General features: G+C 39.3%; 1 non-coding gene across 1 annotated transcript; it reads right to left on the bottom strand.

Annotated features, from left to right (window-relative positions):
* Positions 1–10,083: 10,083 nt before the first annotated feature.
* trnaa-cgc (transfer RNA alanine (anticodon CGC)) lies at positions 10,084–10,155 on the bottom strand. Its single transcript has one exon. It is a non-coding gene; the product is annotated as a tRNA-Ala (tRNA).
* Positions 10,156–15,865: the final 5,710 nt, after the last annotated feature.

Raw genomic sequence — 15,865 nt, 5'->3', positions numbered from 1 at the left:
CGAAGGCTAAACAAACTCATAAAGGTATTGCTCTTCAAAATGCTGACTACAGCACAAATTCTGGAATCCATAGAACTTGGAGAATGGTTCACTTCCATAGACTTGAAGGATGCCTATTTCCACATCCACATCCCATCTGTCAGGATCACTGCCCGTTTCTTCGCTTTGCCTTTCAAGATTGGGTTTATCAGTTCAGGGTCCTTCCATTTGGCCTGTCTCTGTCTCCAAGGGCCTTCACCAGGGTGGTTTCAGCAGCTCTTCGTCCTCTTCAATGTGCAGGTTTGAAAATTCTGTCATACCTGGACGACTGGCTAATTTGTGCTCCTTCTCGCAGCCAAGTCATGAAGGACACAGAAATGGTGTTCCAACATGTCCCGTCTCTCGGGTTCAAAGTGAACTGAGAAAAGAGTAATCTAAGTCCCAGACAACAGACCGTGTTTGTGGGAATTTCGCTAGATTCCCAACTAATGACTGCAACTTTATCACCCCAGAGAGTGGTACAGTTGGTCAGTCTAATGCAATCATTCCATCTGAACAAGAGAGTGAAGTTAATTCAGTTCCAGCGATTGTTGGGCATGATTGCAGCAGCTGTGGTCCCACTCGGCCTTCTCAAAGCCCGTCCACTACAACGTTGGTTGAACAACTTTCACTTGCATCCCAAATTACACAGACATGTAATGATAAAGGTTACACGAAGGTGTGTCCAAATGTTACACCCTTGGAAGTCGTTACCATCACAAGGGGTTCCTCTAGGCAACATCCCAGCGAGACGGTCTGTGATAACGACAGATGCCTCTCTAACAGGGTGGGGAGCAGTCTGGGAAGGCAGGTCCATCAGGGGACACTGGAAATTCCCTTGGACCACAGAGCACATCAACGTGCTGGAACTCAGGGCAGTCCATTTCTCCCTGAGGGTTTTTCTCCCGTTGTTGCAGAACAAACATGTTTAGGTGAGAACAGACAACATATCTGCAGTGTACCACATCAATCACCAGGGCAGCACCAGATCAGCACAGTGTCTCCAGGTGACAAAGGAACTACTCTCTTGGGCATTTCCAAAACTCTCATCACTCAGAGCAGTATACATACCGGGAGTAGCAAACAGAGCAGCAGACCTGCTGTCTCAAACTGGACCTCTCCCGGGAGAGTGGCGTCTCCATCCTGAAGTGGTGAGCTTAATTTGGAGGCATTTCGGTATGGCAAAGGTTGATTTGTTTGCGACCACAGAGACAACTCATTGCGATCTATGGTATTCCCTGAACAGCCAGGGAGGACCTTTGGGGATCTCAAGAATGGCCGGAAGAATTGTTGTATGCTTTTCCTCCCCTACCCTTAATCCACCTTGTGCTCAACAGGGTAGCTTTGGGCCATCACAAGGTTTTACTTGTGGCCCCAAGTTGGCCAAAGAGACATTGGTTTCCGACTCTTGTACGTTTGGTCCAAGGTTACCCTTGGCAGTTACCAAGGAGAGCAGATCTCCTCTCTCAAGCGGAGGGCCAAATCTGGCACCCGAGTCTAGAGACACTTCAACTATGGGTATGGCCCTTGCTCAGTCCCTCTCTGAAAACTTAGATGAAGCTGTATTAAGGACAATAAATAGTTCTAAGGCACCGACTACGTGGAGTAACTATTTTAGCAAGTGGCGAATATTCTCAACATGGTGTCAAGACCAACAACTAGATCCGGCCAAGTGTGACACCAGTTTGGTTCTTCGTTTTCTTCAAACATTGATTGATTCTGGGAAATCAGTCAATACCATAAAAATCTACATTGCAGCCATCTCACACTTCCATGTGTCTGTAGATGGTGCAAATATTGGCAAACACCCTTTGGTGTCTCAATTTCTCAAGGGTGCAAAACGCCTGCGACCAGGGAAAAATTATGAGATCACCTGCTTGGGACCTTTCTATTGTCTTACACTCACTGGCCAAAGCACCTTTTGAACCTTTGGAGCAAGCAGATCTCAAGTTTTTGACATGGAAAACAGTGTTCCTACTGGCGATATGTTCAGCCAAGAGAGTTGGTGAATTGCATGCTTTATCAGTCAGTGAAGACTGCTTGAGGTGGAAGGCAGAACAAACAGGGCTTTTTCTCTGGCCAAACCCATCATTCCTACCCAAGGTTCTTAAGCCTAGCACAATAAATCAGGTAACTGAGCTTGATGCTTTCCGTCCAGATCCCCTTTGTTCAGGTGACGAGCTGGATCATTGTTCTCTATGTCCTATTAGAGCATTGCACACACATATTGAGCAGACTCATCAATTACGACAGTCACACACACAACTATTTGTATGTTTTGACAAGAAGTGTGCAGGCAAACCTGTGTCTAAGCAACGGTTATCTCATTGTCATTAGGACATGTCCCCAAAACCTTCAAACTGGCTGTTATTAAGCCTCTCATCAAAAAACCACAACTTGACCCCAAAGAACTAGTTAATTATAGACCAATCTCGAATCTCCCTTTTCTGTCCAAGATACTAGAAAAGGTGGTATCCACACAATTATATTCCTTCTTAGAGAAAAATGGTATATGTGAGGATTTCCAGTCAGGATTTAGACCGTATCATAGTACTGAGACTGCTCTTCTTAGAGTTACAAATGATCTGCTCTTATCATCTGATCGTGGGTGTATCTCTCTATTAGTTTTATTGGATCTTAGTGCTGCATTTGACACAATTGACCACAACATTCTTTTGCATAGACTTGAATACTTTGTTGGCATCAGTGGAAGCGCATTAGCATGGTTTAAATCGTACTTATATGACCGCCATCAGTTCGTAGCAGTGAATGAAGATGTATCCTATCGATCACAAGTGCAGTATGGAGTACCTCAAGGCTCAGTACTAGGGCCGCTACTCTTCACGCTTTATATGTTACCCTTGGGAGATATCATCAGGAAACATGGTGTTAGCTTTCACTGTTATGCTGATGATACTCAGCTCTATATTTCTTCGCAGCCCGGTGAAACACACCAATTTGAAAAACTAATGGATTGCATAGTCGATATAAAAAACTGGATGACGAGTAATTTCTTACTGCTAAATTCTGAAAAAACAGAGGTGTTAATTATAGGACCTAAAAACTCTGCTTGTTATAACCTAGAACACTATCTAAGACTTGATGGTTGCTCTGTCAATTCTTCGTCATCAGTTAGGAACCTAGGTGTGCTATTTGATCGCAATCTTTCCTTAGAAAGCCACGTTTCTAGCATTTGTAAAACTGCATTTTTCCATCTCAAAAATATATCTAAACTACGGCCTATGCTCTCAATGTCAAATGCAGAAATGTTAATCCATGCATTTATGACCTCAAGGATTAGATTATTGTAATGCTTTATTGGGTGGTTGTTCTGCACGCTTAGTAAACAAACTACAGCTAGTCCAAAATGCAGCAGCAAGAGTTCTTACTAGAACCAGGAAGTATGACCATATTAGCCCGGTCCTGTCAACACTGCACTGGCTCCCTATCAAGCATCGCATAGATTTTAAAATATTGCTTATTACTTATTAAGCCCTGAATGGTTTAGCACCTCAGTATTTGAATGAGCTCCTTTTACATTATAATCCTCTACGTCTGCTACGTTCTCAAAACTCAGGCAATTTGATAATACCTAGAATATCAAAATCAACTGCAGGCGGCAGATCCTTATCCTATTTGGCGCCCAAACTCTGGAATAACCTACCTAACATTGTTCGGGAGGCAGACACACTCTTGCAGTTTAAATCTAGATTAAAGACCCATCTCTTTAACCTGGCATACACATAACATACTAATATGCTTTTATTATCAAAATCCGTTAAAGGATTTTTAGGCTGCATTAATTAGGTAAACCGGAACCGGAAACACTTCCCATAACAACCTATGTACTTGCTACATCATTAGAAGAATGGCATCTACGCTAATATTTGTCTGTTTCTCTCTTGTTCCGAGGTCACCGTGGCCACCAGATCCAGTCTGTGTCCAGATCAGAGGGTCACTGCAGTCACCTGGATCCAGTACGTATCCAGACCAGATGGTGGATCAGCACCTAGAAAGGACCTCTACATCCCTGAAAGACAGCGGAGACCAGGACAACTAGAGCCCCAGATACAGATCCCCTGTAAAGACCTTGTCTCAGAGGAGCACCAGGACAAGAGTAAACAGTAAACAGATGATTCTTCTGCACAATCTGACTTTGCTGCAGCCTGGAATTGAAATACTGGTTTCGTCTGGTCAGAGGAGAACTGGCCCCCCAACTGAGCCTGGTTTCTCCCAAGGTTTTTTTCTCCATTCTGTCACCAATGGAGTTTCGGTTCCTTGCCGCTGTCGCCTCTGGCTTGCTTAGTTGGGGACACTTCATTTACAGCGATATCGTTGACTTGATTGCAAATAAATGCACAGACACTATTTAACTGAACAGAGATGACATAACTGAATCCAATGATGAACTGTCTTTAACTATCATTTTTGCATTATTGACACTGTTTTCCTAATGAATGTTGTTCAGTTGCTTTGACGCAATGTATTTTGTTTAAAGCGCTATATAAATAAAAGGTGACATTGGATTGTGGATACCATCCTTTGTCTACCTATCCCTGGTGATCTGGTTGCTCACTCTACCAGGAGCATGGCCACTTCCTGGGCGGCACTGAAGGGGGTAGCACTCTCAGACATCTGTGCCGCAGCCTCTTGGAGCAGCTCATGCACGTTTACGAGATTTTATAGGATTAATGTGGCAAATCCAAATACTTTTGGGTCTGTGGTTTTATCTGCCGCTAAATAAACAGGGGAGTATACTAGTATACTAGTCCCTCGTGACCCTGGTGGTATAAGTCATCCAAGGTAAGACCGTGGTGACGGTCTGAGTGAGGTCGAAATAGATCATAAGTTATGACTATAACTATGGATCTATGAGACCGAACGATGACCATCACCATCCTTTGTCACTCGGGACGAACTGGGGCGTTCCAGGCAAGAGGAAGTGGTTGGTTCACCTGGATGTTATATAGCCAACCCCTAAGATCAGTCACCTGACATTGTTGATATTAGGTCTCGAGGATAGGCGGAGGAATGGCGTCATTCAAGGTAAGACCGTGGTGACGGTCATCGTTCGGTCTCATAGATCCATAGTTATAGTCATAACTTACGGTCTCGCGGCATGAATGAGGCGTTTAGCGCGGCGCGGAAGACGCGAATTCGAATGACGAGAATTGATCATTTCGTGCATTAAGCGCGAATGGTGCTTTTTGTGCATTTAAGCGTTTGACGCAAATTCGCGTCTGCCGCCCGAGTTGAACATTTTTTACTTTGGCGTCAATTTGCGCTGCGTTAACCAATCAGGAGCCTGCTAGGAGTCACTCATTCAACATGGAGGAACGACTGATGCTGTCAGTGAGCAGTCATCCGGAGCTATATGACACAACTATCACACACAAGTTCATATTTCAGGAATAAAAAGGACCTCGCTTGGAAGAGTGTGTTGTAAATACACATTTAACATTTGAGTCACGTACACGTTTATCAACCCGCTGCCTTCCCGCCGTTTTTTACAACTATTTTCCCCCTAATATAGGCTAGGTTATATTAGGGGGAAAATAGTTGTAAAAAAACATCTGATGCTGTCCAGTTTTGGGACTGTCAGATTGACAAGCCGAAGGTCCAATCAGAGACTGTCTGGGTCGCAGCTCGAGTGCACGGTAGGGATGGGCGATAGCACATTTTTTCCATGTGATCGATACTGATACTTTTAGTTAAAATTTTAACGATACCGATACCAATATTGATACTGCTTATAATTTTAAAAGTGTATGTGATTTTTCAAAATAATCTTAATTTAATATATATATTAATATATATATATAAATTTGCAGCTACCATGTCTACAAGAACGATGATTTGTGGTGTTATTGTTAAAACAATGGGTAATTTTTGTAAGGGAACCTGAAAAAAAAAAAAAAAAAAAAAACTTTTACAGGAATGTGCCTGAAAGTGGTAAACGGGCCTCATTTTTACCTAAATGTTTTATCATTTATTTTAATATATATTTAAAATGTATAAGGTGTGCATTGTAGCTGACACCTAAATGAACACATTACAATTGTTTTATGACTGCAAGTCTTTCTCCTCAAATGCTATTGAGCTTCGAATTTGTGTTTGAGCCCATGTGAGCCCTTTACCCAGGCATAGATGTCCATCCATCAATTATGAACATTCAGCCGCAAACATGAGGTGCGAGCGGTCGCGAGGTCGGATGAGAGAATGGTGCAGGAATTTTTTTTTGAGCAACTGGGATGGTGCCCCCTCTGGGATTTGGTGCCCTACGCAGACTGCGTATTCTGCGTATAGGGAGCGGCGGTATTGCTGTCATCTTTCGCGCAAGTTGCGACCGTGCATGCCGTGTTGTGATGGTGAATGGCACATTGCACTGCGCGCAGCCGCAGACCAATCGGTGTCAACGTCATACCACCACGTCCGCGAGACCTTTTCTTTTTATATCATAGACACATCGTCCCGATTGGCCTGCACACACTGCTTAAAACATTTAGTTATAAAGAAATTATAAATATAATTAAGTATCAGACTTTGCAGAAAATATCGATACCAAAATAGAAGCTTCTGAGTATCGATATATCGATACTGCAGCATCGATGTGCACATCCCTAGTGCATGGAAGCAAACACACAGAGAGTGCTGGGAGAGGCTATTTATTATCAGATCACGTAAATCAGTGGAAAATGAATGGAAATGATGATTATGTCTGAAGAAATATGAAGTAAACATCAGTAAATATATCTATATATCTCCGCAGATATGCATCTTTGGTCTATAAATCCTTATTGACGCTGTTCAGTGAGTCTATGTGAACACAAATAAACCGCTGCTGACGTGACTGAATGTGAATGAGTGGTGAATTTCTATTCAAAATGTGGCATAATACCAGGGGCGAAGATTACGCGGGGGACGTGTCCCCCCCACTTTTATTCTCATGGAAATTCGTCCCCCGCACTTTTTCGGTCAAGTGTGTTCGCATAAAGGTTTTCAAGAGCTGGTGTGAATAAATCTAGATTCAAACTCAAAGAGACAGTCTGCGCATGATCTGATGTTTTATTTGGACCCAGAATGCGAGATCACAGAGCGCTAAACTGTCATGCAGTGTGTGTTTCATTCATACTTGACGCCCGAGGGTGCTCTCGCACAGAAAGTCATACCAGGAAACTCTTAATATGGGCAACAGCATCCAGCTATCACTGTTTGAAAACAGTTGTTTACACAGAATAACAGAAACTTTTGGAAACACAAAGATATTAAACATACGAATGCGACAATATATGGTTTTTCAAGTCATCTCCAGCAGGTGATAAATTAAGCATATGAACAATGCAGTGCTAATTGACATATCATTTATTACAGTATTCTGCCTTATGTGATTAAAGAAGTGTTTGTAGTAGATTTCTAAGGCTATTAAAAGCTACAAATGAGAGAAAAATTAAGGTTGCCTATAGCATCCACTACCAGTCAACAGTTTTTAACAGAAGCTTGTTAATGTTTATTAAAGAAGTCTGTTCTGTTCACCAAGCCTGAATTTATTAGATCCAAATTACAGCAAAACAGTAATATTTAGAAATATTTTCACTAGCCTATTTAAAATAACTGTTTTCTACTTGAAAAGATTTCAAAGTGTAATTTATTGAGATTTTAAAGCTGAATTTTTAGCATCATTACTCCAGTCACACGATCTTTCAGAAATAATTCTAATATTCTGATTTGATGCTCAAACCAAACAAACAACAACAACAAAAAACCCCACTTATTATGTTGAAAACAGCTGGGTATATATATTTTTTACAGGTTTCTTTGATGAATAGAAGGATCAGAAGAACAGCATTTATCTGAAACATAAATCTTTTGTAAAATGATGTCTTTATTATCACTTTTGGTCAATTTAAAGACTCCTTGCTAAATAAAAGTATTAATTTCTTTACCAAAAAAAATTAAAAAAATTATACTGACTCTAAGCATTTGAATTATATAGTGTATAATGTTGCAAACGCTTTTTATTTCACATAAATGTTGATCTTTGGATCTTTCTATTCAATCGAAGAATACTGAAAAAAAAACATACTCGTCAGTTTTAAATATTGATAATCATCAAATCATCATATTAGAATGATTTCTGAAGAATGTGACACTGAAGACTGGAGTTATGATGCTGAAAAGTCACCTTTGATCACAGGAATAAATTACATTTTAGAATATATTCAAATAGAAAACAGTTATTTTAAATAGTAAAAATATTTCACAGTATTACTGATTTTGCTGTACTTTGGATCAAATAAATGCAGGCTTGGGGAGCAGAAGAGACTTCTTTAAAAACATAAAAAATCTTACTGTTCAAAAACTGTTGACTTGTAATGTTTTATATTATATTGTAATACTATGCATACATATATACTGTATATATATATGTGTGTGTGTTTAATTTCTGTCCTCCTCACTTCTGAAAAGATGGCTACGCCCCTGCATAATACGGATTTATTATTTTGCACTCCTGACATAAATGACTAAATATCTGTCACTGCAACAATGTTTTAACAAAACATTGGTCAAATATCGAAGCTAGAGTCTTTAAACTTTCAATTGATGCACAGTTTGTTCAGATCAAGTAAGAGAGTGATGTTTAACGTGGTGTGAAAGTGAAACAATAATAAACTGGTCGGCGATGCTTGCACGTTAAGGAAGCATCTGTAACACATAAATAATAATGTGTGGTTGAAAAGACTGTTGCTCTTTCTGGATCAGCAGCAGACTGAATGATGCATTAATGGGTAGCGACAAACCGTGCTTCTCACACTCCACTGACGCTGTCATAATAGACATAACTGAATCGTTGTCATTCAGGAATAAGATCGTGTCGGTGTTTGAATTGAGATCGCGATCTTAAAGTGATTAATTTATAAGCTGTAGGCTAATGTAAACACTGCGACATGTTTTGCAAGGATATCCCCAGGTTCTGATGATCTGAAGTCTCGGTGCATTAAGAGCCTTTATATGAGAGGAAAATGCTTAACGTGTAAATAAATCCGTTGCATTCATATTTTGAGCTTATATGCATATCTGCACATTGTATAGGCTTTCAAAAACACACAGCAACGTGATTCTTTTGTTGAGTGAGTCAGTGACATTAACAGATGTCTTCTCAGCGACCTCCTTCCCTTGGTGTTTTTACACAGGCGAAACACCTTATTGCATTTTCAAGTTTTCTCTCAGAACGATGATCTGAGTCACTATTGCAATTCTCGATTGAATGACATACATTGGTGACATTTTTTACAAATCTATTGTAAACTCAATAGTGGAAAGGCAGCGCTATTCTGCAAGTATAGCGGATAAACAAAGCAGTTTCCAAGAACTCAAGTAGCGTTTCATCCACTGATCTATAGACAGACAGACAGACAGGCAGGCAGGCAGGCAGGCAGATAGATAGATAGATAGATAGATAGATAGATAGATAGATAGATAGATAGATAGATAGATAGATAGATAGATAGATAGATAGATAGATAGATAGATAGATAGATAGATTGATTGATCAGTGGTTACATCACGTTCTGATTTTTGTTGCCACACTTAATAGAAACAGACACCAGCATTGTAGTCTACTCACCCAGGAAACAGTCCTTGTCCTCAGTGAAATGCGCTGCGCACATCTGAATATTTAGGTTGAACTTTTCTTGAACAGTGTTGTAAATGCAACTTAACCTCTGATTCCTTGTGTCCTTTTTTGGAAGGCCAAAGAAATAAGTTTCACTTTCACAATGAAACACACAGCATCTCCACAACATGGCAGTGGAGGCAGATGTGAAAAGTTATGCCTTCTTTCTTTGCGTGAACATATCTTCCTACACAGTGATGTAGACATGTGGGGCGTTTTAGGAGGGCGTGGACGAGTATTCACTTTTATAAAGAATATCTCTTTGTATTTGAGACTTTAGTCTTTGTAACTTTACAGATTCGTTATGCACAAAGAGTTTGTGACATTTCAAAAAGAAAAAATTTAAATCGCATCATATGACTTCTTTGATTAATTTATTGTCGAAAAAAAAGTGGAGATGCCGGGGATTGAACCCGGGACCTCATACATGCGAAGCATGCGCTCTACCACTGAGCTACATCCCCACGTGACTTCTGGACCGGAAATTATATCTAAAAAGATACTATGGTCGAGTGTGAATTTTTTTTTTTTTTTTTACCGGGAAAACTGATAAACGAAAACCTTTTACCGTTAGATAACTTAAAGTTTTCTTAAATTAACGTTGCTAATGTTTATAATGACAACAGGGTTACCGTGACGCACTGTTTCACACGTTCACGCCATCCACACGGTTAACGTATAAGAAATGCTCTTTGTTCGGTCTCTTTCCCTCCTGCAAAGTTTGTCTGCTCTTCTCTAATGGTAATATATTGGATCAAAGCTCGGAAAATACCAAATAAGTTATGTATCAATAACAGAAGTGTCTTACAAGTACAAAGGATGTGTCTCACAAAATACATAGGATTTATTCAGTTAAACGCTGTAGAAAGATTTAATCTAAACATTTCATTTGTTGACAAGAAAAGAAAATTCCTTTGTTTTATCATTGTATTTATTCAAGATTATTTTGACTGATTTAGACATTTATATTAATAGAAAACTGGAATGTACAATAGAGACTTGTGTATTTTATTTGCTTTTTTACTTTCAGAATTGTATGAAAAGTAAAGAGCAAGATTATTCAGTTATTTATTTTACTATGAATAGACTTTCTAAACACAACTTTTCATATTTTATAAGCAACTTTATAGTATGATCAAAATTACAGAACAACCAACAATTTCCTAAATTTAGAGGTTTTTAGGCATATTTCATGAGATAAATATATTCTGAAGCACCGTATTAAAAAAACTTAAATGAGAAATTTGAAATAGAACACTGATAGCAACAGCAGCCCTTGCAAGAGAAGTTGGCTGTTCCAAATCGGTGGTTTCTAGAATATTGATTTTTTATGTCACTAATTCATTTGAGTCCCCCAAAAGGCTGGTGGACCATGAAGGACAGGATAATGAGAAGAGTCTCAATGGGCAATCAGTTCAACACTGCTTATTTAAAAGTTTCATTTATTTGGGTTAAATGGGAAACATAATGTTTATCGTCAAACTGGGGAAAGACAGAACCCAGAGTGCATAAAGAAGTCAGTGAAAGGTAGAAGAGGAAGTGTCATGGTTTGGGGGATGTTTCTGCGGCATCTTATGTACCTACATAGAAGAGTGAATATAGCCTAGGCCTTTTTTTATCAGAACCCCCTGCAGCAACATGCGGTCTCTGTGAATGACAGTTATGTGAGAAGTTATGGAACGATTGACAAAGAAATCACAGAGAAAATATATTGATAAATATATTAATTTATGGGGGGGGGGGGTGTTCATATAATAAATATTTTAGAATATTAATTTGAAGGAAATATTTATTTACCAGTAGTATGCATTTAACATCTTTTCACCTGTAACTTTGGTGTAATGGTTAACCACTAGATGGCTGTACAGCCTCATATATTTGAATACATATCAATAGGCTGTGTATATATCACAGTAGTGGAACATTGTTTTCAAACATAATTATATTAGATTATGCATTTTCCAAGTACCTTTAGTCCGTGTTGGATCTTTACAGAGTGGACTTTAGGTTCGTCGTCTAACACTAGGCTATGTGCAACCCCTGCGCTCAGATCCGTCTCTTGCAGAGTTTGGGGCGTGGCTACGACAGCAGGCTGAGCAAATGGGTGTTTAGACTGTGTGTGGGACCCTAATTGGGCTACTTTTACAAGCTGCTTTTTTTTATGGACAACAACAACAACAAAAATAGCTATTGGGCTAACGTTACCTAGTAACTTTGACTGGTACATTGCATCGAAAATCAACTTGATTCTGTTACAGAAGTAGAAGCCAAAATTCAAAGATTTGCCAAAATGCAACTACTCTAGACAGACAACAGAGTAAAACAAGGGTCAACATTGGCGGTGCATTTAAAAGATGGAGTAAACGGGTTTCAAACAACACGACAATCTTACACAATCTCTTCTGGACAGGTAACGTTAAGCTAAACTGTAGTTATTGCTGCTACACGTTTGCTCTTTTCTGTCAAGCCCTAGATACAATATTTATCTAGATAGCAGGTTATTGTAAGGATTAGAATAATTGTAAGGGGTCTTAAAGGTACAATTTTTAAGATATTTGCATTAAAATATCCAAAAACAACTAGCTAGTGTTATATATTTTGTCCAACTGATTACTAACAATATCTCTAACTCGTCCACGCCCTCCTAAAACGCCCCACATGTCTACATCACTGTGTAGGAAGATATGTTCACGCAAAGAAAGAAGGCATAACTTTTCACATCTGCCTCCACTGCCATGTTGTGGAGATGCTGTGTGTTTCATTGTGAAAGTGAAACTTATTTCTTTGGCCTTCCAAAAAAGGACACAAGGAATCAGAGGTTAAGTTGCATTTACAACACTGTTCAAGAAAAGTTCAACCTAAATATTCAGATGTGCGCAGCGCATTTCACTGAGGCATGGGCGGATCTACAGGGGGGCAAGGGGGGGCAGGTGCCCCCCCACTCTAGAGCCTTGCCCCCCCCAGCTGCCCCCCTAACTTTAATGATCCAAAAACTGTACTTACAAAAACAACCCACCACTATGTCCAATACATTTACCAAAAGTGAACAATTTAATTTTTAATTTTAAATGTATTATTCGCCCTTCCCCCCTGCCCCTCAAATACTTAGTTACGTCCCTGATTCAAACGTGCAGAGCGGCGTTCGCTCAGTCTGGCTCATACACGCAGCGAGTCTGCTTCGGTGCGGTGGTCCTGAAACCAGAGACTGAGCTGCCCCGGTCAGATCATCTGAAGGTGAAGTGAGTTTCCCCAGGTGTAGTTTAAACACACGTTTAACTTAAAGTTAAATTTGTAATGAATGTATTGTATGCTAAAGACGATTCAGCATCAGCAAAAACAGCGAGTCTATTACGTTAGGCAAAATCAGCGGTCAAATCGCTCCCTCGTGATTTGGAAGAGCACTCTTCTCTTTGATTAGCCTGATTTTGATTTTAGTAAAGACAAGAACAGCTTAATAAAAAATATAAAATATTGAGGGGCAGCGCTAGGGCTGGGCTAATGGGGCTTAAGCCCCGAAAGTTTTTAGTAAAGCCCCGAATATTTTGTTAACTTGTCTTTCTCACAGAGAAAAACAATTCATCAGAAAAACAAATGTGAATAAGATTACAGCGGCCGCGATTAACTAATCATGAACAGTGCATATTACATTTTTATTTATATTTTTCCCTTTGCATTAAAGGTACTTTTGACGTGCTTTTGCAACGTTGAGCATTGTAGCCAATCACAGACATGTCTGTTGATCACATCGGCCAATCAGAGGCGTTTAAATGAGTCGCTGTGCTGAAGATGTGTTTTGCGCGAGCTCACCGAGTTCACGTTCGCAAACCTGTCATTATTATTGGCAATAAACTTAAGATGCAGATACGAGATTCACTTGATATTATTATTAATGCTGCTCTGATGCACTACATTACGCAACGCTCTGTTTGTTGTTATGAAGACTAAAAGTTCAGCGGTCTAGCTCATCAATGTCAAAATTATTAGTTAACATTATAAAGTTAACAAATGCCTGGTAAAATGTAAGTAGATAATTTAATATTTGACTGTTTTACAATAGAAAAGTTCAACTTTTTTTATTTATTTATTAAATTTTGCCTTTTTGAATTGAAAATATGCTATAATTTCCTTGATTCATTTATGTAAATTAAAAATAAAATATTAGTTGCAAATAGTTACAATTATTTCACTAATACAACAAGCCTTTCTTTTTCTTTATTCCCTTAAATCGCTTTAATAATTAACTAATTACTTTAAATAAAAATACCCAATTTTAGTTTGGGCTGTTACGTTACAACACACAATACAGTGCCAGTTAGGAGATCGATCATTTGATTAGCTAAACCTAAGCAGTCCTATTAAATCCAATTCCTCTCAGATATCACAGCAATGAAACCAGGTTACAACTGGGGAAATAACAAATACAATAGAATTAAGTAGTCTAAACATAACTGGTGTGTGTGTTGTGAATTAAAAAAACGTTGTAGTGTGCATGATTAAACAATAACTACTGTAGTTTAAAAGTGTTTTTGTGTTTTTTTTTAAAGCAATTCATATATAGGGATTCCATGTACCCCTGCCACCCTGCCAAGACCTCTTGCCACCCCTTTGCCCCCCCATGCAAAATTTTCTAGATCCGCCACTGCACTAAAGACAAGAACTGTTTCCTGGGTGAGTAGACTACAATGCTGGTGTCTGTTTCTATTAAGTGTGGCAACAAAAATCAGAACGTGATGTAACCACTGATCGATCAATCAATCAATCAATCAATCTATCTATCTATCTATCTATCTATCTATCTATCTATCTATCTATCTATCTATCTATCTATCTATCTATCTATCTATCTATCTATCTATCTATCTATCTTAATCAGGGGCGGATTTAGACATTTTGGGGCCCAAGGCAAACACAGACATGGGGCCCTCTACATCTCTTGTTTCCCTCCTTTTGTCAATCCTTTTTTTTTTTTTTTTTTTTTTTTTTTTTTTTTTTTTTTTAAAGCCCTACTTGTTACTTCTCTTCAGCAGTCTTCACACAGCAATGATGTATAGACATCTGGAGTTGTATCTGTAAGAAAAAAAGAAGAAAAATAAAAAACACAGAACAACATTCTGTTTAACAGCTGTATCCTCTGTAAAATTGTATTTACATAAAATTTTCTCTGTACAATAATATGTATTGTCTATTTACACAGGGAAGAGCTGTCATTGGTTGTCATTTACATTGGTTGTTCTGATAGTATCTTCTATATGGATCTGCTTGCTGCTACATGTTGTTTTTGGACTCCTGTCTTGTGTTACTAAAGTGAGAAGAAACACACAAGACTATAAGTGATCAATTATGGAGACATCATTTTAGTAAAAATAACTTACCTTTTAAAATGTTTACCTTTTTTCTTTCACTGACTTTCTCCTGCTCTCCCTTTTTTTCTGACCATTTCTTCATTTCCCTTGTCTCTGTTTTTGCATCTTTCTCGTCTTCTCTCTTTGGTCTTTGCCTATCTTTTTCTTCTTCTCCCTTTGGTCTTTGCCTGTCTTTTTCTTCTTCTCCCTTTGGTCTTTGCCTGTCTTTTTCTTATTCTCTCTTTGGTCTGTGTGTGAGTGAGTGTGTCTGTGTGTGAGTGAGTGAGTGAGTGAGTGTGTCTGTGTGTGAGTGAGTGTGTCTGTGTGTAAGTGTGTCTGTGTGTGAGTGAGTGTGTCTGTGAGTGAGTGAGTGAGTGTGTCTGTGTGTAAGTGTGTCTGTGTGAGAGTGTCTGTGTGAGTGACTGTGTGTGTGTGAGTGAGTGTGTCTGTGTGTAAGTGTGTCTGTGTGTGAGTGAGTGTGTCTGTGAGTGAGTGAGTGAGTGTGTCTGTGTGAGAGTGTCTGTGTGAGTGACTGTGTGTGTGAGTGAGTGTGTCTGTGTGTAAGTGTGTCTGTGAGTGAGTGAGTGAGTGAGTGTGTCTGTGTGTAAGTGTGTCTGTGTGAGAGTGTCTGTGTGAGTGACTGTGTGTGTGAGTGAGTGTGTCTGTGTGTAAGTGTGTCTGTGAGTGAGTGAGTGTGTCTGTGAGTGAGTGAGTGAGTGTGTCTGTGTGAGAGTGTCTGTGTGAGTGACTGTGTGTGTGTGTGAGTGAGTGTGTCTGTGTGTGAGTGAGTGAGTGAGTGAGTGAGTGAGTGAGTGTGTCTGTGTGAGAGTGT

Source organism: Carassius carassius, chromosome 36, assembly GCF_963082965.1.
Source record: "Carassius carassius chromosome 36, fCarCar2.1, whole genome shotgun sequence".
In the NCBI taxonomy this organism is placed as follows: Eukaryota; Metazoa; Chordata; class Actinopteri; order Cypriniformes; family Cyprinidae; genus Carassius; species Carassius carassius.
The sequence above is the reverse complement of the archived record's forward strand: the minus strand, read 5'-3'. Positions and strand labels throughout refer to the sequence as shown.